Source organism: Marmota monax, unplaced genomic scaffold (genome assembly GCF_021218885.2).
Source record: "Marmota monax isolate L192 unplaced genomic scaffold, Marmota_monax_Labrador192_F-V1.1 WCK01_AAM20220418_F8-fsc00024, whole genome shotgun sequence".
Taxonomy (NCBI): Eukaryota; Metazoa; Chordata; class Mammalia; order Rodentia; family Sciuridae; genus Marmota; species Marmota monax.
The window spans coordinates 20,387,316-20,410,399 of NW_026695224.1; the positions used below are offsets into that span (position 1 = coordinate 20,387,316).

The 23,084-nt window shown below is 44.1% G+C and overlaps 1 protein-coding gene across 1 annotated transcript in view; it reads right to left on the bottom strand.

Moving 5' to 3' along the window:
• The window catches only part of Smpd3 (sphingomyelin phosphodiesterase 3), an 83,484-nt gene extending 76,171 nt beyond the window's left edge, over window positions 1-7,313 (bottom strand). The window contains exon 1 of the mRNA XM_046434711.2: window positions 7,148-7,313. The gene's annotated coding sequence lies outside the window, so the exon portion shown is untranslated. The remainder of the gene's footprint in view (window positions 1-7,147) is intronic.
• Window positions 7,314-23,084: the final 15,771 nt, after the last annotated feature.

Below are 23,084 nucleotides of genomic sequence, written 5' to 3' on the forward strand. Positions count from 1 at the left end.
AGCAGAAGGCAAGACCTATGCATAATGCAGTTAGCTAATTTGTTTATTCATTGTATGCTTATGTAAATGGCTTGAAAGTTTTCCTCAGCATCAATATCTGCCAGAAAATAGCAGCCACATCACAATAACTCATGACTTACACTTAGCAAGTGTTTTCAATCATGTTTTAACTAGCAGTAAATTTTTTGTTTAATTTATTTGAAAATTGCCTGCTTGTTCTCCTTCCCATTGCCCTGTCTTGTAAGATTCTATAAACTTATTTTATTAACAACAGTTAATATTATGTAAATGTTAACTGTGGGCCAGTTACTGTTCTAAGTAATTTAACTCATAAGCTAGGACCTAGGTAGGCTGTTATCATCCTCATTTTGTAGATGAGGAAATGAAAGTTTAAGGTCACACAGCCCAAATGGTAGAGCCAGGATTCAATCTCAGACACATGGATTATAGAATCTACTTTGCTAAATGCATCAGTTTTTTAAACAAAATTTCCTCCAAAATGGAAAAATTTAGGATAGCACTGTCCAGTAGAAGTATAAGATGTGGCTATAAAAGCAAGCCACATATACAATTATATTCATATGTGTATATGACTCTCTGTATATGTATATATATGTGTGTGTATATATATATATATATATGGTGGTGTTGGTATTGGTGTTGGGGATTGAACGATAGCTATGTTAGGCAAGTACTCTACTACTGAGCTGCACCCAAACCTCATATAAACTTGAAACCACATTAAAGAAGTTAAAAAAACACGTGGAATTAATTTTTAAAATGAATTTTATTTAACTCAATATATACAAAATATTATTATTCAACCTGGTCACATTTCAAGTGCTCAGTAGTCAACTAGCAGCTACCATATTGGACAATGGATAAAGATGGGCTTTCTACTTTTCCTATTTTATCATTTGTTTCTCTTTCAACTTTAAATCTGGCTGTTGCATTAGAATTGGATTTTAAAAAGGCTATGTTAATGGAAATGTGCCCTTTGGATAATTTGATGAACAGACCAGCAATTTAGAATAGTAGAAAGAACATACGTTAGATATTATAAAACTTTGGTTCTAAGAGCCATCTTTGCAACTAACTAGGATTGTGGCGGAGCAACCCTCCAATTCCTTCAGCCTCCTTCATTACAATATAAGAGATGATGGTTTATGATTCTAAAGATTATTTTTTAAAAAACTCTGCTTATAGCAGAGTATAGTTTCCAAGGGTTCTGCATCTTTTCCCTTCTCAATCTGCTCAATATTTCTATATGATAGGGCCTATGCCAAGTTGGGATTATATTTTCTGAGCACACCTCTGTGCCTGGCACACCTAAGGCACAAGGATAACTGTTGAATGAATGTAATTCCAGTCCTCTTATAAGGGACCCCTAACCTTCCCAGTTATTGTCAGAATAACTACAGCAGCCTTAGCAACTGCATGCATTTCTGCTTCCTTACTTATATTGGATGAAGTATTGATAATCTAAGTTTTATGAAGGGTTATATCCAGGATTAAAATTTTTTTCTGCTCCTGTTAGCAAAGAAGAGGTGCTCAGCCCTAGGCATGGCTGCCTAGAGACCCTCACAAATGGCCTCCCTCTTATTACATGCTGTTCTGATGCTGAGGAGAGTTAATTAATGACTCTAAATAAGAAAACAATCAAATCTGTCTCTGGTCATATGAGTCAGAGCAGACCCAGATGGGGAGCTGGGTCCTTGGCCTCCAAGTGCCCTAGGGAAATGCAATAGCTGTCTTTGAGCCTTGCGTCAGAGCTCTGCAAAGTCCCAGCCTGGAAGGAAAAGGAAATCACTCAAAATGAAGTGAAGATCCAGTTTGATGTGAGGCATTTTCTTAAGAGGCCAGGCTGCCTATCTGAGTATTGTACAGACCAAAGTCCAGAGAGAAGAGAAAGAACACTATTTTATTCCTCTTACCCCCATTGGATACCCAAACCTATAGTTACTAAATGGGGAATTCTCAAGCACAAGCCCCTGTGTATGTGGCAAGACTGGAGAAGTTGGAATTGCCACCCTAGGAGGACCAGAGGACACATGGCATGAAGTTCACCAAGCCCCAACCTGCCCAACTTCAGGAGTCTTGCAGCCATATATGAAGGTAGAATATTGGCTGTGATAACATGATGACAGGAATGTGATCTTTCCATGAGTTTTGCTGAGGCCCACAGAAGAGAAAACTTTATTTGGGTGTCAGAAGCTTTGCTGTGAAAATCTGAGATTGGAAATAGGTGGAAGGAGTCTTCTAACAATATCCAGGTGTCCTTAGCTTTGGAACAGGATGCTATAAAATAAGATAAGACCTATTTCTTTGGCTCTACATGCACTCTTTGACAAAAATAACAGTCTCCTCATGGAATTTTTTCCTCCTTACTTTCTTTTTTTTCCCTCCTTACTTTCTTAAAAAGGAAAAAATAAAGACAGAAAGGAAAAAGGAAGGAAGGAAGGAAGGAAGACCAAAACCATTTTGTTGCCATCTGGGTTTGGCTTACTGTGAAATTTTTCCACTCTAGAAAGAAAATGCTGTGCTACTGGCCATGAGGGTCATAACATTGTCCTTTTTCTCTTCTTTAGTAACAACGTTCAGGTAACAAACCTTTTTATGAGGATAAGACGTAAAGAATGGCAATATCCTTGCTGAACTTGAAAGGACTCTGTGATTTATGTCTGAATCCTAGTTGGTTTCCAATTCCATTTCTCTAAAATTTGGTTAGAACCTTATATAAGACAGTCCAGTATTTCAATTTTTCTTCCTTAATAGCAGCAGGGAGTAAATGTGGTAAGGAAGGGATTCCAGAGTTTAAGAGATTCGGGATGGAACCTAAACTCTGCCCTTCTGTGTGACCTTGGGTAGGCCCTTTTTCTCCAAAAGTTTTGTTTCCTCATCTTGAAAGTGGGAATAACACCACCACCTACCTCATAGAACTGTGAGGATTAAATACATTCTTGCATGTGAAGAGCCTGACTCAGAAAATGTTTCCTCTTATTATTAGCTTGTAATTCTTTAAATAGAGATTGCCGATGGGTTCATTCAAAGTGATGTGGTAAAAGCCTCTACAGCTGTTTCCTCCTATTCCGTTCTGTGATCAACTATAGGGAAATCCTCCCAGAGGCCATTGCCCCCAGCTCTTGCTTCAGTTCGATGCCCTATAATCCCTTCTTCCCACTGGGCTGACTGAGGCCAGTGCTCCAGAACCTTGGACAGCTCCACTTCTTAGCAATTCTGTGATCTGCCTGTGGGAGAGGAGCGGGAGCAGGAAGAACCTGGGGAACTTCCCCAGAAAGGCTGCTTTAATGCCATAATTTAGGAATCCCAGGGGCTGCAGTCTCACTCCCAGCATGCATGCTCACATTTAGATGCATGCGGACACTGGCATGCATGTTCAGATTCTTCAACATGACCAGCCCTCCTGGAAATTTCTATGGGGCCTCTTCTCAGAAAGCCATAAATCCACCATAAGATTTACTGAACTATAGAGTCCTTTTTTTTCTTTCCTGTGAACTTCAAGAATTTTTTGAGCCCAAAAAGAACAGAAACACCACCCACATCTTCCTGTATCTGCTGATATTTAATTTGTTTGGCTTCAGTACAGGATTAAACATTCTTGATTAACCTCAAATGAAAGTAATAATGTATGAGCATGAGGAAATGTTTTACAAGACAAAGATTCAGGAATGAATTAAAAGAAACATAAAATAATGTTACTGCCTGTAGGTGATGTTAAGCACCATTCTCTAATCAGGATAAGCAGGTGGTTCAATTTATGAGGTAATTTAGCTTTTCATTCTCCAATGCAGAACACAACACACTATGTGCAGTCACCTTCCAAACAGGCGAGGAAGAAATTAAGTCCTATTTTTACTTTATGATACTGAGTCACGTAGTTCAATGCAAATCACATGGATGCCAAAGTAAGAACAATGCCAGGTATTTAAATACATCCTTTTCTTTGAGGAGCTCTAATGATTTTGTGACAGCATGAAATCCCTTCAGAGTGACTCTAGGAGAAGAGACACTTGTCACCAGGTGAGCATTTAGGACTAAGCATGTTTTATCTACCACCCCCCCACTCCTATCATTATCTCTGGAAGAGCCAGTGTTTGCAAGCTTTCTGCATTTAGTAATAGCCTCCAAATGTCTGCATATTCTAGGCCATATCATATTGAAGAAAAGAATACTTGTCTTTGAAAAATGTTATTGAATAATTTAATGAGGAAGAGAAGAGGATAAAAGAGAAACAGGAAAAGATAGGAAGGGAACAGTAAAGATAGAAGAGAGACCAGGAAGATGTCTGAATCTTCCTGAACTTGATAAATGTTTTCCATGCATTGTCCTCATGAATGAATTTGATGCCCATCCTCAACTGAACAGAAACACAAAGGCCTTCAGGTCCTCTTTAAACATTTCCAAAGGAGTGAAGACATCAGCAGTTCCACTGCTTGAACTCTCTTGAAGGAACTGCAGACAAGAACATCAACTCAGGACTCCAAAGGTAGACAGGGAGCCCCCAAGTAGAAAGGTTTGTGGTTTGACTTAACAATGCCCACCCCTATTCTGTGATTCTACAAAAGGCAGAGAATTGGTTGTCAAATTGTTCCTTGGTTTGACTTTCTCCCAGCAGAGGTCGCTGTGGATACTAGCAGTGGACATTTGTGGGGACTGGACCCCACAGGCTGGTATTCCCCTGTAGAGTACCTGCTCTTCCACTGGTCACAGTCTAGCTTTTCATTCTATGGGAAGAAAACTTCTCAAAGACACAAAACATTTTTGCCATAAAAGTACCATGAAATTGGAGTCAATTGCTAGGGATGGGCAGGAATGGGAAGGTTGTGTTATCTTCTAAGGGTATTACCTTGTAATGGAATCTCGGTAATGGAAGCCCTGGTGTCCTCTCTGTCAATGTACCTGGCACTTCTGACACTCCACCCACAACTGACCAGCAACCCTAGCCCTGTATTCCTTCCAGACATGAAGGCCAAAGTGAAAAAATTTGCCTTGCCACACATCTTGCACCCACCTCATAAGGGACTCTGTTGATGAGCAACCCCCTGCAAAAACAAAACAAAACTTTACTTGGCAGCCCATGGGAGTAGTGGAGCAGAACTCTGGTCCTCAGGGCAGCCCATTATAGCAGGATAAAATCTCTGAGGGATGGGAACAGCAGGGTACTGGTGAGGATGTTAGGGTCAGCCTTCAGGCTCTAAAAAGGCTGGAGAGAATTTCACATTCCTGTGAAGTCCCACTTACTGAACCATACCCAGGTTTGCAAGATAGTTCCAAGGAAGCCTGAAGCTGCCTCCACCCTGAAGGCATCCCCTAAGACGCTAGGTCATTACTGGGACTTGAGAGTTCAGGGGTTGACTAACCTGCACTTTGACATCCAAGCCTAACCGTAAGTGGCTCTTCTCTCTCCCCCACCTCACCCTCCGCCCCTCTCTATTCCTCTCTCCTCTCTCGTCTCTTTCTTCTCTGCCAGGTTCAGTTTCACCATGACAAACACATGAACACAGCTCTGACCCACATTATCACCAATGCAAACTAATTCCCCCTCCTTCTCTCTCTCTCCCCAGAACCAGATTTGGCCTAATATGGCTATGGTGGGAACAGTCAGAATACCTCTCCAGACTCTGACCCACTCATGTCCCCTGCACCCCATGTCTCTCTGCAAGGTGGAGCCCCTGCATGTCCCTGTCCTCGTGCTCACAAGTCCTGGCCCTGTGCATACAGTATCCTGGGGACCCGGCCGGCAGGGGGTCGCAGGGGTGGGAAAGGGAAGGGTGTAAGGCAAGTGCCTTGTCCCGGAGCAGCCGCCTTCTCCCTCGGGATTTTCCATCTCTGCTCGCGCGGGTTCCCGAAGAACGAGCGCGCTTTGTCTCTCTCCTGGCTCCTGGCACGTTTCCGCGGAAGCAACCCGCGCCGCGCCCGAGCCCTCCCCCTCCCCGCACTCAGCCGCGCCCCTCGCCCAACCAGCCGCGCACGCCTGCCAGTGCGGCCACGGCGGCTTTGTCCTCCCATGGATGCCTGGGCAGTGCGCGAAAGCCAGGCACCCAGGAGTGGCCGCTGGGCGCCCGGGAAGCAGATACCCTCCGCCTGATCTGGGGCGCGCCCCACGCGGAATGGAGCAGCTCTAGAGAATCCTCCGGCGCGGGGGACATCCGCCTGAAGCTCCCGGTTGCCTGAGAGGGGACCCGCCCCGTCCTGCCCCACACATGCCCATCTGGGGTTGGCTACCAGCCTGAGGTCCCCGGGGCGTGGCGGAGTAGGGAGGGTCGTCTTGATTCACTGAGCCCAGGACCTGGATCCAGGTGGAGAGGGCCTGGGAGGGAAGAGCCAGGTAGGGAGGGGTTCCTCAAATCCTCTTACTTTCCCCTACCCACCTCTCACACCCAGGCCACTCTGTCAGACCTTAGGAGCCGCCGGGCACGCAAGACCCGGAGCATCTGTCAATGCTCTCCTTTAAGGGCTACTTGGAGCAAGGGGGGGAGGGGTCTCTGGGCATTTTCCCCCTCACATCTCAACAACCTCCCTGCCTCCCCTATCAAAAGAAAAAACCCTAGGAGAGTAGAAATGGTAGGGGGGAAGAGTCCTTGGTTTATCCACATTCTCAATCTCCCTCTTCACAAAACCCTAGGCTGCAGGAGGAGGGCGTGGGAAGGATCTCCCTTACAGCTTGCACCCCAGGAGGGTCTGAACTGAGGGGAGGAGTCCCGCGGTCTCATTCATCACAACCAACCCCTTTGTAACCTCGAGCTGCTGGGGTGTTGTGGGGAAGGATCCCCCTGCCTCTGAACCTCTCATCCCAGAGCACTCCCACCCAGCCTCAATAATCCAAGCAGCCTCGACTTCAGGCACAGGGGGAGGGAGACTCCAAGCCTTCCACGCTCTCCCAGGAGAGATGGGGGGAGGGTCCCCAAGCCCTCGCTCCTCACACTCAAGAAACCCCTCCACCATGAAACAAAAACTAACCCAAGCTGCTGCGACCTTAGGCGCTCTGCCACGGGGTCAGTCAGCTGCTATCCGGGACGGACGATCTTAAGAGCGGCGCTACACATCCCATCAACTCCCAAGGCCCCCCTCACGCATCAGTGCATCCCCCCTCCAATAAAACAAAAGCGCATCTTGCAGCACAAACCTCAGGCAGCAGGCAGGAGAGCGATTAGCGCCCGGAAGCGTACCCGGAGCCCACCGGCTCCTCACCGCTCCGGTTTCCCGGCCGCGGATCTCGCGGCGGCTGCGGCAGCTGCGGTGGCAGAGACCGCGGCTCTGGCAGAGACCGCGGCTCTGGCGTCCGGAGCCTCCCTCGGACTCAGCACCTGGAGCGGCGAACAGCTCCGCGCCTCATTCCTCTGACCCCGCCTTCCCCGCGCCGCCGTAGCCAATGGCGGCAAAGGCCCCGCCTAGGAGGCTGCCCATTGGGGGGGGGGTCACTGTCCCCCGGTTCCTCTGGCCCCGCCCGCAGATGCTTGGGTCCCTCGGTCAAGACCACATTCCCCAGAGACCGCAGGAGTTTTCGCATGGCCTTCTGGAACTTGTAGTACCCTAATGACGCAGAATGGGCTTATACCGGGGGCAGGCAAACGGAGATGGACTGCATTTCCCAGACTGCATCGAAGAAACCGTGGCGCGGAGGAGGGCGGGAGGTCTGTTTCCATAGCAAAAGTGTCCAGTGGGGGGATGCCTGGTGAAGAAATGGGGTCGGCCGCTTGACCCTCGAAAGATCGTGTGTGACCTCGGACAGCTTCTTAGGCTGTTTTTATTATCTTTTTAAAAATTCTTACCTTAGAACCCTGGACCTCAGTTTTCCTATCTGGGAAGAAGGGCGAGGAGATGTTCATAGCCCACACTTGGCGGTCCTGGGGCAAACCGAGGACGAACCGCTTTGGTCCCTGACAGCAACTGCGAAGGAAGGAGGAGTCATTCCCATCGTGCTCTAAACTTTCTCTGTTTTTGTCTCTATCCTGTCATAAAGGAGCGCTTTACTTTTGGTCACATCCCTTGCCGGCCCACCAAGGCCTTCTCATCTTGTCTCCTTCCCATCCCGGGATACCGCAGCATCTCCTCCACTGCAACCTGACAGAGGGCGCTACTTTGGCTTAAAACTCTTCACAGGCTTCCCAATGTCTCCTGAATTAAGATCACATTCCCCAGAGTGACTGGAAAGGCCCTTCAAGATCTGGACTCCACCTTCTTGCAATACCGACTTCTTTGGAAACTGGGAAGCCTTAAACACCCATTTTCTGTCACTCCCTTGGGCCCCTCCACCATGTCCTCAGCTAACTCCTCAACACCCTTCAGGCCCCAGCCTAGATACTGCCAGTTGGACTGTGCATTAGGTGCCCCACCCTGTGTTTGAGCAGCACCCTCTACTTCCCCTATTCTGTTTGCATGTTTACAATACCCATCTTCCTCATTAGATTGTGAGATCCACAGAGCAGGCGCCATATCTCTATTATTCATATTTACAGTCCAGTGCTAGCATCTGGCACTTAGTAGGTATTCAAATTAAATCTATACATGGATACTTGTTGAGTTGAAAATGAGTAGAAATTTAACTGAACTTCACTCACATACACCTCCAAAATCTTGATTTCCTAAGGTTGTGCATTTCCCATTGCTGGAGATGTTCAACATGAAGGATGCTACACCTTGAAGAAATGTTTATGTCATCCATATAGTGAGTTTGGATTTTTTTCTGAATGCTCTGGGGCCCTTCTAATCCTATGGTGCTAGGGATTATAGATCCATGCCTGTTATTCCTGTCAGTTCTTCCCTAAATGTCATCAGTTCTTCATGTTCCTCTATTTCTAGCTGTTGGCCCTACTCCTTTCTGTGCCTAAGTGCCCTACCTCCCACGCCCCTTCTGGGAAAGATCTTCTCCTTCTCTCCTAGGCTAGTGCTCTATCACTGAGCTACATCCCAATCCTGTTTAAAATTTTATTTGAGACAGTCTCATTAAGTTGACTGGGCTGTACTCAAACTTGTGATCCTCCTGTCTTAAGTCTCCCAAGTAGCTGGAATTATAGGCATGTGTCATCACATCTGGCTCTGGGGGAAATCTTCTGCCCCTGTGAGTTATGAAGTAGACACAGCCTGAGGTCTCTGCCCTTCTTTCAACCTTCTGCTCAGCATCATAGGGCACCAGTAAGATATCCCACCTTGCTAGGTATCATCTTTCCTGAATCCCTACTAACGGTTCTGATGTTGGCTAGATAGTCCAATTTAGCCTGCACATGCTTCATTTGTCATCCCTCCAGAAGTTTTGGGTGTATATCAACTGAGGCCTTCTGGGAAGAATGCCTTAATATATGAGTATAATTAATTCATGGCCAAAAAGGAAGTAACCAGGGAAACTTTTACCCTGAAAATAATTCAAACCAAAGATGCAGAGCCTAAGAGAAAACAATCTTGTTATCCTTGAATTGGTGATAGCCAGGAAGGGAAGGCTGAATGGGGAAATGAGTAAAATGGATGGCATTTAGGGAAGAACTGATAGGGCTTCTAAGAGGCATGGAAGAGGGCTTTGATCCTAGCTAAACCATCAAGGAAGACAATTGGAGCTGGGTGAACAGATGGGACCTCATTACTGAAAATGAGAACACTGCAAGGAGCAGGGGAAATGGGGTGTGTGCTGAAGCTTGGTGTCCAATTTTGTGGATGCAATACGAGCAGAGGCTGTTAGAAAAGTGGATAGTGGGAAGACAATGCCACAAGGTGGACATTGGCAGAGAATCTGCAAAATGCTACGAAAGAAGCCCACCTGGAGCCAGAGCCAAAACTCTCTGGAGATTCAGAAGTACTGCTAGGGTTGAGGTGTAGCTCAGTGGTAGAGCACTTGCCTAGCAGGCATGAGTACTTGGGTTCAATCCTCAATATTCTAAAAAAAAAGTAGGGCAAGTTTTCAGGAAATTGTTACAAGTTGGAAAAGATCAAGGTCTCTTGATTCTCCCCGAACACAGGGACTAAAATAGCATCTTCTCAATCAAAAAGAGTCAGGAAGCCTGGGTTCTAATACTGATTTTGCCTCTGATTAGATATGTGACCCTGGCTTGGATCTGTTTCTTCCATTGTAAATGCTGTTAATTGGTGTTAGGGAGAAGCTAATAAGGGTAGAGGTGAGGAAATTCAAATGCATTTGCTAGCTGTGTGACCTTGCACAAACTACCTTCTTGATCTGCAGTCTGCTTATTTGAAAATGTTGTAAGGGATAAATGAGACATCCTATGTGAAGTACTTCGTAAATATTAAGACTAATGTTTGTCTGTTTCCACATTTTCCATCTTGGATGAGTTGATATTAATTTGACTATGAATGGACTGTAGAAGATGATCTCCTAGGTAATCTGGGTTGGACTCCCTTTTCCCTCTCTTAATACTTGTGTGACTTTGGTCAAGTTATTTAATCTTTAATCCTGTATGTCTACATTTTCTTTTTTGAGAAATGGAAATAATGTGTACCTCAGAGTTGTGAGGATTAGATGAAATAAGGTGGCTGACTATGAGAAAATGCTCCGTGTGTCTGTTTTGTCATTTTTAGGGGGTAGTTTTAGACCACAGAACTGTAAAGGAATAAAATTCTAGATGCTTAAAGCTAGCATTGCAGAGGATTCCAAGGGAACATTGTACCAGTTTTATACCTTCTTAGAGGGGTAAAAGGGTCTCAGCAATTGATACTGAATCTCAGATACTGAGGGTTTGGAACAATTTATCAGTGTTGTGTCCTAAAGAGTTTAGTATACTAAGATGATGACATAAACTTAATTTGAACATTTTAAAGGACAGGTGCATTTCTAAAGGTCTAGGACTGTGTGGAGAATGGCCAGAGAAGAAAAGACTGGGATGTAGACTGGAAAGCTGTGGCAGTCATCCAGCAGGGTGTGGAAAAGTAGATCTGTGCTATCCTAAGGTGAATACTCAGGGAACTTTGTGAGTGATGAGCTGAGAGTAGGGAGGAGAGTGGCCATAGCTGAGACCCAGGTTTCTGCCTTGGGTAACTAGATGGATGGAGGGTGGTGCTCTTCCCCTGAGATGTGAAATAGTGAAGTAGAAGTTTAGGCAGAAAGTGGAAGAGGTGAATTTGAATTGCATATGGTATACTAGGTGAGATGCCCCAGCAGTTGATTTGGAACTTATGAGACCTGATCTGGAGGTAGAATCATAAATTATCGAATATCAGCCTATGGATCATAATTATAGATATGAGTTAACTCATTCAGTAGAGACGGTCAAAGAGAAGACCCCAATTCCTTGGGAAATGTCAACATTTAAGGAACAAGTGGAGGAAGAGGAGCCCAGAAAGACAGGTGGAAAGAACATCAGAGAAACAGGAAGAGAATAGGGTACCAGTGAGGCCAAAGAGAGGAAGTAGGGTGACATGGTGCAGCAAGGTCAGATAAGCCAAGATTTGAAACAAACAAACTAAATGAAGCAACAAAAAAGATCACTGGTGACCTTGGAGAGATGAGGTTCAGTGGTCTAGCAGAGATGGAAATCTGAGTGAATGAGAGGGGTTGAGGAAATCCCTTGGAAGTGGACTAGTTTTGAAGAGGAGGACACATTTGTTTTGGGTTGGGAGAGATTAGGTCATTAAAGGCCGATGGGGAGGAGTCAAAGAGTGACAGTGAAGGATAAACGAGGAGGGATTGAAGGAGGGAGTGAAGTCTATGAGACAGTGGAAGGTGGTAGGGTTTAGAGTGAGCCTCAGGCAGGAGGAGAACTCATTTTTCCTCTAAGATGGAAGGGAATGAGGGAAGGAGGAGTCAGGAAATTGAAGTTCATACCTTATGGCCATTCTTCTCTGATACTGAAACAAAAATTATGTTCTCAAAGGGAGGAGATCGGATAGGATGGGAAATTTTGATAAAGAAGAAAAGATTCAAGATGGTTACTGCAGAAAAGAGAAAGGAAAGCTAATAGTGACTCACAGAGGCTGCAGGGAAGTGGTGAGGGCCTGCAGAGGTTGGGGACCATGGGCTTGTAGCGCATCATTCTGTGTGGATGTGAGCTTTGTCCATCTCATCAGCCCTGAGATAGGTAAAGAGAAGGCTATTGGTGAGGATGATTCAAAGCTGGGTTTGCTGGACTAAGGAGACAAGGAAATAAGGGATTTGGAGATGCTGATAATCAGAGAAATAGAGGTGGTGGTCCACCAAGATGAAGGTGAAGCCAGGATGGAGTGGACAGATGGAGGCAGTGAGTTTCTTGGTGGAGTAAAGGGACCGATGTGTTGAGTGGCAGGGAAGACCAGAGAAGGCAAGCATTGCTGGTCAAAGGAGGAGAAACTCTGGGCAGGGACAGGGAAAGGGTGGCTGGAGTAGACCAAGTAGGTTTAAGGATTGAAAGGTAAGTTTGTTAAATGGGTTACTGGCAAGGCTCCCACAAAGATGGCTGCTTTGACTGAGAGAAGAACCCTGGGATCTCCATTTCCAATGAATGGAAATTTAGATGATGGCAAGGACAATGGTTGGGCTATAGAGCCCTCTGACATGAGTGTCACAGAAACCAAGATATTGGGACACTAAGAGGAAGCCCTCTAGCCTGAGGTTTGAGGGGGTAAGGAGGAAGAGAAGCAGTAAGCTTTCTCAGACACTTTCACACAACTATTGTGTCAACATCATCTACACATGCTCAGTTTTACACACATCTAAAAGGTAGAATGTCTAGGAATAAAATTAACCAAACCAAAAAGCAACTCCAGATTTCATGGTGAAGTTGTATCAAACAAGTTCAATTGTAGTGATTCCTATAATTTATATTTTGGTATAGTTTGTAGTTTTAAGTATGTGCGTATCAATAGAAAAATGTGTTTAAGAAACAAATTTGAATATTTTTTTTGCAAAGTTCATTTCTTAGCAACAATTTGTTTTCTCAGTTTAGAACATAAATTAGAGAACTTGTGTTGATTTTTTTTCCAAATGTAGAGCTTAGAGCTTAATTCATGCCTTTGAAATGCCATGAATTTGAAATGCAGCCATTTTCCTCTCTGCATCCTTGAAAGGGATTACAAGGATTTTATTAGTTTTTCAAATAATCTGCCAGCACATTCAGACTTCCCACAAGGGTCTCCTGTTAGTACTGCTAGATTGTAAGTGGTGCCACAGACGTGCTGTATGTGGAATATTTAAGACAAGTCAAATGTACAGCCAACTTTAGGGTTTCCCAAACAGCAGCTCAGTTTGTAATTATGGGACTTCGTATAGAATATGAAACAGACATGTAGTTTAAATTGAAAAAAAAAAGATCTCTACAATGTCTAAAGAAAAAAGGACAAAATCAGTTAACCAATTGAGCAATCTCTGTCTTTTAAAATTTCTGTTATTTTAAGATTTTTTTTTTATGGTTGATATGTCTTTGTAACCTTGAAATAGTCCTTCTCTTCTAGCACCTTGAAAGGGGTACTAAGGAAATATTTTGTGAATCAATTTGTGAATGTTATGATGACATGTTCATAGTTTAAAATATCATGGTAAACTTTCATAAAATATAAAATGATTCTTTTAAACCTATGTCAGATCTTCTCATACTTCTGCTCAAATTTCTTTAGTTACTTCTCTGTGTCCTTGAGAATAAATAAGTCCTTATGATGACTGAGGGCCATATGTTCTGACTCCCTTTGCCTCTCTGCTTATATTCTAGGCCTCCTGTGCTTTGATTGCACCAAGTGTCCTCTGGCCTCACGACCTTTAAACTGGCTGTTCTCCCCGCTGTATTGCTTTCCCTAGATATATCATGGCCATCCCTCATAAAATGGTACCCTTTCCTCTCCTGGTGCTCTCTGTTTCCATTTCCTGCTTGATTTTTTTCATTAACACTTGTCAACATATAACATATGCATTCTGATTTTTTTAACGTCTGTCCCTAACTTTCACTCCTCCAGTGACCCACTAGAATAAGCTCTTCATTAGGGTAGGATCTTAATTTTGTTTACTGCTATACTCAGCATGTAGAACAGTACCTGGTACATAATAGGTATTCAGATAAACATGTTCAATGAATAAGAATAACAGCACATCATTCCAATATGTGACCCTAATTTCCACATTACTGTTCACATCTAGGACACATGTATGTAGTATGTATAACCTTTCATATTCTGAAAATCATAGCTTAGATTTAATTGTTCTGTTTTTTATGTAACATGCAATAAGCATTTTTCCTTGTTTGTATTCGTTTGTTCAGTTTCCTCAGTCATTCATTCAACAAGTACTTGATAAGATAGATGTTCTTGTTTTCCAGATAGTTCTGAGGCTACAATGGTGAATAGATATAAGACTTACCTTTAGGGAACAGAGACTCTTGGTAAATATCATTTGTAATGATGGCCTAATATTCCAGTGTATGCCATACTATTCTCAACCTCTCCCTTATTTAAGACTTCTTGTCTAATTAATAATTATGTAATGAATATCTTCAATTTTGTAGCAATTACCCAAACAGATATACTTATGGTTATTGAATTAGAAGATTAAAGATGGTTTTGGTTTGATACCATCTGCCACTTTACTTTCAGAAAGGGTGGTACCTCTTTTATCTAATCAGCAGCATGAATGTTCTAGCTTTATCCCAGCCTCCCCAACATTGGATATTACATTTAGTTATGAAGAGGATAAAATGGTCCCTCCATTATCTTTGAATTTAATTGATGTCTCAGTAATAGTACACATTTTTATTTGTATTTTTGGTATCATTAGTTAGTGCAGTAGGTCCTCAGGTGGTTCGTTGAGGACCACTGTCTTACCTTGTAGATTGTGCTCCGTGTTTAGCACATAGTGAAGGCTTAACATAAGCATTTTAGAGTTGGAAGAGACTGCATTTTCAATGAATATTTCTAACATATGGTTTTCCAGCCTCTGTTTGCATGCCCATGCCAATGGGGACCTCACCACCTCATGGGACAGAATGTACAGTTTTTGCAGAGCTCTGCAGGTTTGATATCTGCCCCCTGTGAATTTCATATGGCTCCTGCTCTGCCCTCTGAAGCAGTAGGTCCCACTCCAGATATTATAGACTCTCCCCATATTAATTACTCATCTTGGCACACATGTAGCCAAACTAGAATATTTAACCCCTGGAGAAGTCTAGCAGGCTCAGAGGCCAGGACACTGTCCCACCCATCAGTCTCCATAGTGGTCAAGTCAGAAACCTCTTCTACTGATTAACATGCAGCTTACAGGCAACTGGGAATCTAAGCTCTTTTTTTTTTAAGTTGTTGATGGACATTTATTTATTTATTTGTGGGGCTGAGAATCAAACCCACATGATAGGTAAATGCTTTACCACTGAACTACAACCTCAGCCCTAAACTCTTCTTTATGCACCTCACAGACACTTCTGCAGTTGATCTTTTTAAACCTGAAAGCAAGACTTTGCTTTTCTTCCATCATTTCAACCTCTGAGAGAAGCTGCTTGATCCCATTTCTCCTGTCCCTAAGGGGGATGATGAGTCATTCTGACAACAGGTGTTGGTGTGATGATGGAATGAGATACAGGGGTAATATTGGTCACTCTTTTTGGCTGTCTCGCATCTAAGTCGTCTTCCTGTGTTTGAGGAATTCTATGTATGATGAGATGAGGCCACCTTCTTTTGTAATAGGGTGTGGGCGCCAGCCTAAGACTCAGGCTACTCCAGGCAGAAAACATCCCCCACCCTCTTCAATGATTTTGAATTGGAAGCAAATGACTACAAAAGAGAGGGACCTGCTTTGGGATTGGATGAGTACAATCTGGATTGCCAGTGACAGCAGTTTCATGGGTAGTATCCAGCATGGCCCCCATCTGTGGTATAGATGGTGGGGACAGTATGCCAGTTTCAGTTATTGTAATGATATCTTCTTAGACCAGCACTGAGTTGGGATTTGGGCATTTTGCAAAGTCTAACTGACAGTTAAAGTTGACCACTGGCTCTAAGGCAGTGTGAGCAGAGTCCCACCAGCTTAGTGTGGGAATGGCAGGGCCCAGAGGGCCTGCTCAGCACACATAAGCAGATTGGCTGTTTGCCCTCTCCTACCCTTGGACCATTACCAACAGTCAGGGTCAGGACGTGGTGCTGAGTTTTATTATAAAGCAAGTTGCCTGGTGATTTGCAGCTGTCCCTAGGTGTTCTCACTGGGGTGGAAGAGGAAACCTACCTGGATATACCTCCCAACTCTGGAATCCATCCTGTGCTGCCCTCAGGCTGCCCTTCATCCCCTAAACTATACCTCTCCTGTCTAGTTTAGTTGTATCTCCAGAGTCTTGCCTACAGGCCGCCATTTAGGTCCATTAACCCAGGCAGGACTGGCTCTACTGCTCTGGCTGGGAGAGTAATGGACCCTGGAAGCCTATGAGAGTGAGCATAACCTCTCTGAGGTCTTCCTATCTTGAAATCCAGATCACCCCAAATCAGCCCTGCTGGGGTGTATGTGTGGGTAGTGGCAAGATGGTGAGTGCTCCTGTCTTAGGGCATACCCTGATCCAGTGAACATGGAGCACTGGTACTGACCTCATTCCTACCTTTGCCTAGTACCCTGGTGCTCCTTCAAAGAGGCCAAAGATTGTGATGTATCCAAATTCACCTGGGGTTACATATTGGGGTTAGACCACAGTCATGTCAGAACCATGTAGCATCATCCAGAGGGATTCTTATAGGGAACTATAGGTTTTGTCCTTGCTGTAGCCACTGTTTTTTTTTTAATTTCATTCTTTTTAGTTATACATGACATATCATACATACATTCTTGTGGTTGTCTATGATGTGGAGTTACACTAGTCGTGTATTCATATATGAACATAGGAAAGTTATGTCTGATTCATTCTACTGTCTTTCCCATTCACATGTACCTTCCTTTCCCCTCATTCCCTCCTGTCCATTTTGGTGAATCTTCACTCCCCACCTCCCAACCACCTATTATGAGTCAGCATCCACATATCAGAGAGAGCATTTTGCCTTTGGTTTTTTGGGATTTAGCTACTGTTTTTTTTTTGTTTGTTTTGTTTGTGTGTGTGTGTGTGTGTGCATGTGTGTGTGTGTGAAGTTAAGATTGCAACTGCAGCAGGGTGCTTTAGCACATACCTGTAATCCCAGAGACTTCGTAGGCTGAGGCAGGAGGATCACAAGTTAGAGGACAGCCTCAGTAACTTAGTGAGACCCTGTCTCAAAATAAAAACCAAAAAAGGGTTGGGGATATAGTGAAATGGCAAAGCATCCCCAGGGTCATTTCCCAGTAACCCCCTGGGGAAAAAAAAAGATTGTAACTGCAAATTTTAATTTTCTTGACAAATATGACTATACATAATATTGTTTTGTTGCACACTAAAATAAGACTCACTATAAAAATAATATAAACTATAAGTTCTGAAGCCTTATCTGAGCTAGACAGACTTTCAATGTCTCTGAGTCAGGCAGTGCCTTAGCACTATCTATGATTCTCTTTACTTAATCTACACCATAGCTGTATGAACTCAGTACCATTATAATTTCCGTTTTACACACGAGGAAATTAGGGCCCAGAAAAGCTTAGGAGTAGCCTAAGGTCATATGCTGGTCCTCCCCCCAGGGAGCTTGGAAAACTGCCCTTCCTATAGCCCTTCCACTGTGGGCAGCTCTGGCTATTGAAATGTTTCCCCTCACATAGAACAAAATGATCTTCTCCCTAAGTCAGTCCCTGTTTCTGCTGCTCCCTGTAGTCCAGTGTGGCACCTCCTGGTCTCACAGTCTTCCGGTTCAGTTCTGAACTCCATTCCTGTCTGGGGACATTTCAGCTTCTTCTTCTGGTAATATCTGAACCATTTTTAAAAAATATTTTTTAATATTTATTTTTCAGTTTTCGGTGGACACAACATCTTTATTTTATTTTATGTGGTGCTGAGGATCCAACCCAGTGCCCCGCGCATGCCAGGCGAGCGCGTTACCACTTGAGCCACATCTCCAACCCATCTGAAACATTTTGTATCAGCAAAGTCCTTAGAAGAATCATGGCAGGTAGCTCTACAGTACTCTAGTTACTTTGACACCAAAGGGACTGGTGTCCTCTCTGTCCTTCTCCTGTCAGGAGCATGGCAAGAAATCGTAGACCTGTCAACCAACTTTAGAAGGGGGTTGGTAGAAATTTCTCCTTCCCTAAGAAAAGTGGCATGAACACAATCATTAAGACCAAGCTGATGATTATATTGTTACATGGGAATTTTCTCTCTCCTGACTAGAATGTAGCAGCCTTCCTGAGGGAAGGAATTTTTGCTAATTTTCTTCACTGCTATATCCCCAGCACCTAGAATGGTGCCTGGAACATTATAAGTATTTCAACCTTGTTGAATTAATGGTACAGTTCTGAATCTGGTGCTATTTCCACAGGTTACCAAATTTTCTGGGGAAGAATGTGACTTCCCAAGTCTCTGGCTTTAAATTTCATTTTCCCTTACCTCACCAGTTCTAATTTTTTATTGTGGCCAAGATCGTGATGTATCCAATATAAGAATGAATAAGAATATGAATAAGAATATAACCATAACAAAACATAAAATAAATAACCCTGTCTCAAAAGCAATTCCACTTGATCATGTAACACTCAGCATGATTTGGTTGAGCCTGATAAGGGGCCATCTGCAGAGGCGGTTCTATTTCTAGTATTCTGTCCTATGGAAAATCATTCTGTGACTTTCTTCTTTAATATTTAAGCTTAAATTTAGGCTGCAAAATTATTAGGAAATAGTGAAGGGAGAGGTATTTGGTCCTTACATTTTTTATCACTTCTATGCAAATAATATGTGTAATCTGTTGTTTTATTGAGAAAACATAGGTAAGCAAAATCATAAAAATAAAAATTGCTTATATTCCCACCACCCAGACAGTCACTGCTAACATTTTTCTGTTTATATAAAATATTGAAGTAGGTAATCTGGTGATTGATTTGTGCACATCCTTGATATATTTTTCTGATGAGAAAGTAAATATGGATATCCAGTTCTCAGGCCAGGTCTATATGAACTAAGAGGGGGCCATAGGTTTGAGCCCAGCAGTGCACAGGTAGTAGAGATGGGGTCACCTTCAGTTCATAGCTCAGAATCTGACTTCGGAGGGTGACCTTAGCAGTGGCAGGAGGCCTGAATGGGTGTGAATGAGGAAAACAGCTCTGACCTGGCTGAACATCCCAGATTTGACACAAAGCAAATTTCATGAAATTTTCCTAGAAATGGGAGTGCCTTTTCCTGAGAATTAAAGACGAGGTAATCTTGGAAGATTCTGCCCCAAGATGACTCACAAATCAGGAGTCAAGCCAAGCTCTGGGGACAGTGAGCATGGTGAACACTAGGATCATTGTGTCTTCTACTTTGTCCTGTAGGCCACTTTTCTTCCCCTTGATTTCTGAGGGTGGCACCATGTTAGTTTTGGTCAAGATTCACAGCAGGAAAAGGTGGGATCTGTGTGCAATGAACCAGAGACCATGCACTTGGATGTCGTTATCTTCAAGCTGCCTTGTATGGGATCCCTGAGAAGTTGGGGGACATGGACCAAATGGCTCCTGTTTCTTTAAAGTTAATATAAGGTTTTCCTTCTTCTCCATGATAACTGTTTTAATATTAAAGATTCCCCCCTGAAAAAAAGCTTTAAGTGAAATTGGTGTTCTAGGGTGCTCAGCACATAGGCACTTTGTGGAAACATTAGTTCGATAAATATACTCACCCATACTTTCAGGATACTCTTGCTTTGGTCCCATGGCAAGGGACCAAAGCACTGGTACACTAGATTCACTGGACTGGGAGGTAAAGAAATTAATTTTCACTAGACACTACCTATAACCCAGGTAAGGTGCTGAGAAACTGATGTGACTCCATTTTTGAGAAACCAGCTTCTACCTCAAGACCTGTCCTAAGGAAGGGGGCGTGACCCTTGTCCAGGGAAAAACCCACAGAACACTCCTAAGCACATACCCACCCTGCTGAGTTGTTAGTCTGCAAATAACAGGAGAGATCTGTGGCGCCAGGTGTCCCTGACTCAGTTAGGCTAGGAGAGGACCCATAGCAACCCCCTAGCAACCACCAATCAGCATGAGACAAGGAAAATAACTGGGATGCCAGATGACCCCCCAGTAGTTTATGGTGGTTGATAACATGTTGGGAAACCATGTAGTTTAGCACGTACACCCCTTGTGGACTAAAGCAATCAGTTCAAAGGAATCCCCCTCTTGTATTAACCAAGTACCCCTACCCAACTTGTTCCCGCCAGTGAATGTGCTAATCAATGTTAAGAGTTGTTGTTTGATTTTCCCACGGTATCGAATGATTTACTGTGTGATGTTGTGACGCATAGAGTATCCCCCCAAACCTATAAAATGTCACTGAACAAAGGACTGGGACTCACTCCCTGGGACCGCTGTGTCGGGAACGGTTGTGAGTCCAGGCTCGAGCTTGCAATAAAGACTCTTGTGTGATTGCATCAGATTTGGCTCCTGGAGGTCTATTGGGGTCCCATGAATCTGGCATTACAGTGCCAGGTGTTTTACCTATAGGGCCTCAGTTTAATCCTCATAACTCTGCAAGGATATTTATTTTATAAGCAAGAAATTAAAAAGTCAGAGAAAGTAGGTAGAATTATCAAGGTCTGGAGTAGGAAAAAAGACAAAATTGCTGGTGTCTACTGCCCTTCTCTCTCCATATACCACGTGGCCCCTGAGGCCAGTTTACCCAGAATTTTCTTGGATACTGCATGAGAAATGTGGCCCCCTGGAGGCATGAAAAAACAAACAACAACAACAACAAAAAAATCTTTCTACCTCCATCTTCCTCCATTGAAGGCTGGAGGGATCACAGGACCTGCCTGTGGGCAGAGGAAGGCAGCACTTCTGGGAGTCTCGATCAAACACACCCCCTCATTCCTGAGTGGGCCAAACAGGAGGAAAAGAATGAACTATAGTGGATAAGAGTGGGAGAGAGAAGGGGGAGCCCCATCTCTATCTCAGGCATGAGGCTGCCTGCACAGTCTAGAGCCCAAGGCAGGAGTCTCTATCCTATTTGGAGCTGGGATGAGGACTGAGACATTCTTCTTGTCCTCAGTGTTGCAAGTCAGGAAAGCAGCATGGCCTCTTGGAACCTTGGCCTCCAGCCCTGCCTGGATGATGGAGTAAGCCCAGCTCTACCCCAGCTGTGCATCTGGAGCTCCTAGGACATGCAGACCTCCACCAGCTTGAACCAGAAAAACATGGGCACAGAGCCCAGCTCCACCCATAGAACCAAAGCTTTGAAAGGTGTTAGGAAGGTGCAGTAACTCCTTGCTCTACTATAAAAGAGCCTACCCCAGTCTAGTGAAGCTAGAGCCTCTCCTCCTCCTACTGCCACCCTCTGCCTCTTCCTGGTGCTCATTGGGCCCCTTTGTCCCTGGATCTTTTGTGCCATGGGTTTCTTAGTCCCCCAGAACAAGAGGTGGTTAGAGGTAGAGGCTGCTCAGTCCTCATTCCTGCCTATCCAGACTCAACATTTTTGCCCATTTGTGGATAGATTCCCTCGGAGGATCCACAGCTCATAAAAACTTCTTAAGATCTTTGTCCTCAACAATTAGAACTGTCTTGTCCCCTAGGCCCTTGATGAAGGTGCAGTATGTGGTTCTGCAGCCTGAAGTCTGCATGCCCCCTCCAGCCATGGCCTTTGTCTTGACCTCACACTCCAATTGACTCCTGGAGACTTTCCAACAATCCTTTCTTGCAGCTAAGCATGTGAGTCATGAGGTGTAATGCAGCCCCTCCCAAGCCAAACTGGACCCTTCCTGCTCATTGTATAAAGGACATACATGTGACTTTTTTTTTTTTTTGTACCAAAACTGCATTCTCCAGGTTGCAGGGCCCTCAGATACACTAGACTTGGGATAAGCCTATGGGATGTCTGTTTGCAGTGCCACAACTATGCCCACCCCAGGCACCTCATACTCCCCACTCATGGGACAGCTTTGGGAACTGAGCAGCAGCTGGCTCCGATGGTCTTCACTGAGCTTTGCCCTGCTCTTGCCCCACACATTGCAGGGCAGCTGGCCACCCACGCTGTTACTGCTGAGGCATGCTGGGATGTCCCTGAGGAAGAGACACCCTTTCCGTGTTATTGCAGCATAAAAACCACTTGGGATAGTGGTTGGCATATTTAGCTTCTTTGATCTTTCAATCTTTGTTTCTAGTTCTGTTTATGGCTCAAGTTCAAATTTCCCTGGTTTCACGCAACCATGAGTTGAGGGTCCTTGGGTAAGGAACCCACCATGGCTTTGTGGAACTCTCCTAAAACACAAATTACAAGGCTCAAGATTATTCACAGATGTCTGGGAGTGGTGGTTGACATGATAATTCAATGAGGGCATTGCAGTCCCAAAAGGGGACACTTGATCTTCCGAAGGGAGCCCATAAAGCCCATCCCCTCCTTCTCAGGTTAGCCACACAGTGCTTCCCATACCCCTTCCCTAGGGCACAGAGCAGGGAGGTGTGTGTTGAGGGGCATGGGACCTGAGCCCTGAAGAGCTGGATTCTGCAAGGCAATTATAAGAGGTTGCAAAAAGTAAATATAGTGTGAGCTCACTGTATACAGACTTAGAGAAGGAGCTGAAGGTATGTTCCTGGGTGTTAACCAACAGAGGCCAGCTCTGGGACGGAATATACACATTCTTGGGTTCTCCTTTTGCTTATCTGCCTTTAAATTCTTCTGCCATGAACAGAATATTAAAAAGGAGAACTATGAACAAATCCTATCATTTGATATTTAAGTAATTCTGAACTTTTTTGAGTATAAATTGTGCAAAGCAGGAATTATTAGCTGAAAATGACTTAAAATTATATAATACACACACACACACACACACACACATACACGAGCAGATCTCATCCCTAAATTCTAAAAAAAATTGCTCAGAGATTTTTAAAGTAATTACAAAACTGCTGCAGTGTTCAGCAGCATGATTCCTAGTAAAAAGGAAGGGACTGGAAATAATGGTTTCCAATCCAGTCAACTTTCCAATAAGTTATTAATTTGACCAAAACAGCCCATTGTAGAAACTTTTAAGCTTTTCTTCCTAAGCTCTGGCAGCACCAGTCACCTTTGTGCGGTGGGGTGGGAATTGAAGACAAG